Source organism: Solanum lycopersicum, chromosome 5, assembly GCF_036512215.1.
Source record: "Solanum lycopersicum chromosome 5, SLM_r2.1".
Taxonomy (NCBI): domain Eukaryota; kingdom Viridiplantae; phylum Streptophyta; class Magnoliopsida; order Solanales; family Solanaceae; genus Solanum; species Solanum lycopersicum.
The window spans coordinates 27,329,318-27,333,681 of record NC_090804.1 but is presented as its reverse complement, the minus strand read 5'-3'; the positions used below and the strand labels follow the sequence as shown (position 1 = coordinate 27,333,681).

The 4,364-nt window shown below is 30.7% G+C and overlaps 1 long non-coding RNA gene across 1 annotated transcript; it reads right to left on the bottom strand.

The window, feature by feature from the left end:
* Positions 1–1,832: 1,832 nt before the first annotated feature.
* Positions 1,833–4,021, bottom strand: LOC138348407 (uncharacterized). Its single transcript, XR_011221011.1, has 2 exons — positions 3,913–4,021; positions 1,833–2,235 (listed from the first exon to the last, which is right to left on the bottom strand). It is a non-coding gene; the product is annotated as an uncharacterized lncRNA (long non-coding RNA).
* Positions 4,022–4,364: the final 343 nt, after the last annotated feature.

Genomic DNA, 4,364 nt, shown 5'->3' with positions numbered 1-4,364 from the left:
TCTAATTTATAAATATTTATAGTAAGATAGTTATAAGTATAAAAACAATAATTTATACTCAGAAATATGACTAAATGAAAAAGATATATTTAAAGATCCTTAAAGTTATTAAATTTAAAATATAGATTAATTCAAAAAAAGTAACTATATTAAACCTAATCGTCACTTTCATAAATAAAATTTGATAAATTTTATTTTACCATTAAAGAAAAATTATATTGTTGCAATTGCAATTAAAAATTTAATTCTTCAACTTTCGTTCCAACAAAGAAATCTAATTATGTTGTTTGATTAATATACAAAATATACACTATAAAAAAAACATATTATAATAACATATATTTATTTCAATTATAACTCAACTTTTGCATTAAATAAATTGAGTTCTTCCTTGCCTGAAAGAATTTAATAAGAGTATTGTTACGAAATAAATCAAATATATTTAATTGTTCAACTATATTTAAGCACTGAAATACCTATTGGTTATATTATAATTAGCTACATATCAATATATTTATAGATAATAAAAGATCACTTGTAAATTAGTGACTATAGGGATATATCTTAAAAAATCATGTAACTTGATATTATTATTTTAATTTTGTAACGACCCGCTAGGTCGTTTTGTGAACTAGGACTATTTTGACTCTTTCTGTAAAATCTAAACGGAAACTTTGAAATATTCGATAACTAAGAGTATCTAGTTGATGAAAATTTGAATAAATAATTAATATTGTTAATAGTTAATGGTTCAATTCCATAATTCATTTAATCCATTTTATACTTGACCCGTATAATTAAATTAAGTTAATGAAATTAGCCACTTTTAATACTTAAGTATAAATAGATTAGAAAGAAATAAGGGCACAAAAAATACCGATGAAGACGTGGACGACTCATCAGATTGCAGGTGAGTTGATGCAAAAAAAAAAAAAATTGGCCTTGTATAATTAAATTGCTAGGTCTCAAAAGATAAAACAATATTATATTAGTTAAGTTGTTAAGGAATTGGAAGCTAGCTAAACTTGGCAGTGAATGTAGCGTAATTGTGGATTTTTTTTATTTTTGAGATTTTTGGAGGCACAATTTGTTGAATCAACTGATAACTAATGATTATTATTAATTGAGGCGATGATTAGAAGGTTGTTTAATTAATTAGTAGTAGTAAGTAGCTAATCACTGGAAGGGTTATATATGATAGTTAATTGAAATATAATAGCCAGCTATAATTTTGTTCCGTCCTTTTTTGTAGTTGGAGCTTGCTGTTACTTTGTTAATATTGAAATTATGATTGTTGTAGTTGATGTAATTTTAGGGAGAGATTTGAGGGTCATACTGAGGGCAGAGACGAAATAATAATGTAAGGACTCTTGTTCCATTCTAAAGTTCTTATATATGCCAAGCGTGCTTTTGTTAAATTAATAGTAGTCTGGCTACGCTTTTAGGTTTCTTTATTTACTCTTATTATTCCTTGATTGGTTACAAAAACAGTGAAAGATCCGAAATTATATAAAGAGGTGTTATACGAACTTGTTCAATTACGAGTAAGGTACAATTTGTAGATTGAGAATGTCTTGAAGCTTTGCAAATAGGGAAGGAACTATCTTGAAGATTCCTGGGACGAATTCGACATTTAAGGTATGTTAAGATTTTTAGATTCGTTGAGGGATGTTTTCTAATTAAAGATTAAAATGGACTAGAAAATGGGTAAGGGTGAAAGATAGGATCTTGTACTAATGGTGTGACGGACATTGGTACGAGTACCAATGTTATAAAAGGGAAAATCTATTACTATAATATGGTATATTGTAATTTGGGAATGTCAAAACACATGGGAATTAGCTGATGTATTTAGTGACTTGATTTCTTGTGTGTGGTTGTGTTCCTTTATTAAGCCCGTATAGTTGTGTGACGACCCAAAAATGGGCGTGATGACACTCGTCTTATCCCACCAAGACAAGTTAACCAGAAATACAACCAATGCAATAAAATGCAAAAAATTTACTACAACTTAAATTATACCCCCAAAACCTGGTTGTCACGTGTACAAGCCTCTATAGTATTACAATTGATTCAAAAGAAAAACTCAAGTCTCAAATGAACTTGTTTCTAGAGTAGAACAAGATCATAAATAGGAGTAAGAAGGTCTGCTAAGATGACAAACAACTACCTCACAAATCTCCAAGAAGCCTCGAAGACGAAGAGAAATATATCATAAAGGTCCGGGCTAGTAACCTACAAAAAAAATTTGTAGAAGCAAGGAGTGAGTACCAAACCACACGGTACTCAGCAAGTAAACCTCTAAACACAAGATAAGGGGATGATATACGGGTACTCCTACCACCTCAACTGAACCTCCACAACTACAACCTGCAGAAAAATCAGCCCAACCTAAAAGCTCACAGTTTACATAGCACATAGCTCAACAACAACACTTTGACAAATTACATGTTCTCAACAACAAAACTTCAACAGGTTGCATATCCTCAACAACAACACTTGGAAAATTTACATATCCTCCACATCAACACTTTGATAAATTACATGCCCTTAACAACAATACTTTAACAAATTATGTTTATCCTCAACAACAAGCTCATTATTCATCAATCACCAATTCCACAGAAAGGCATTCACAAAATCACCAAAACACAATATCAAGCTCACTAATGATAAGTATGTGCAATGCAATTGAATGCAATATCAAGTATAATGATGCATGTCTGACCTAGTGATACACACCCGCTATCTCTCAGTCCGGGACCCATGGGGGACATATCTGTCCATGCATCTGTCGCAGCGCACGACACGACCCTCGATAATAGTAAGCATCACGGCGCGCGATACGTCCCTCGAAATATAGTAACCATCGCGGCGCGCGATACGTCCCTCGAAATATAGTCACCATTGCGGCGCGCGATACGTCCCTCGAAATATAAAATCCTATTTAAGTTTTCCTTCTTTCTTTATGCACATAACACTTGTCACAATCATGTCTCAAAATAATGCAAATGACATGTTCACACAAATAAAGAGATTATGACCATTTTCATAATATTGCACAGTTCACAACAACATCAATGATGATTCAACAAGTCTTTCAAACCATTCTCCATTATCAACACATCACACACAAGCAATTATTCACATTTCCTTTCATTACCCTTTGTTTTCATCATTAGAATTAATCAATGTGGACAAGTCAACCCATCATCAATCCCGTTATTTCCAAACATATACCACAAGGAAATACACGCATTTCATACACTTAACAAGAGTTTAGAAATCCACTTGCCTCAAATAGTCGAACAATATCACTTCGGGACTTGAGCTTTCCCCTTTCATAAAGATTCCAAATCAATGTATTCTAGTCAAGTAAATATTCACAATAAGATTTCAAAATTTAAAATACCCACATTATTATGTGTTTAGCCTTGACCTAACAATTCACTAGAATTTATAATCAATTTCATAAATCTTGATGCCAATTAACATTTCAACTATCATATTTTTCAAGTTTCAAACCTAAAGTTAAATTTCAATTTTTCCAAATAATACCACCATAATAATATACTATTATTTAATTTCTTGACTCACTATAAGAAAAACTAGTAAATAAGATCAAAGTTGTACGCTAACTCATGAAACAATAATACGTTCCATATATCCTAACTACTAAATCATTATTCTTAAGGAAATTTTATATAGCATTTGACTCCATCATTAGGAAATCATTATCTTGCCTCCACTAACCCTAAAATCTAACAGAATTGGTGGCTTTAATATTGAAATAAAAAAATTCTTCAATTCTTAATCCATTAAATTCATATTATCACAAAAGATGTGATCCATTTAGTATATAGTTATCTAAAAAAAAAAAAATTAGCACTAGTTGTATTAATTGTTTGTTACCTGTCCACCTGAGGTTTGTTCGTCTCCTCCGCCATTCGTCTGGTCAGGTAAGTTTTCGTCCCTTCTCTCTTTTTCTTTATTTTATCTGATTAAAATAATTGTGTATTATATGTGACAAACCCTAGTAACTCATTTTTGATAAATATGGATCAAATATTATAAGGTGTTAAATAAATTATCACTTTAGCCCATTAATTATCAATTAAGTCAATTATCTACAATTACTCATTAATTAATTAACTCAAGTTAAAAGAATAATAAAATGTTTTAAAAAATAACCTTCCGGGTCATTACAAGTTGTGATGATTGAAGTAATTATATGTCATAGCGACATTTAATTTATGGATATGTTGTATCATCCCTTTTGATTGATAAAATATTGTACACATGCATTGACATGAGATTGAGTTTGAAAGGTCTAACACGTGGAGATCATCTGTGTTAAGATCGAG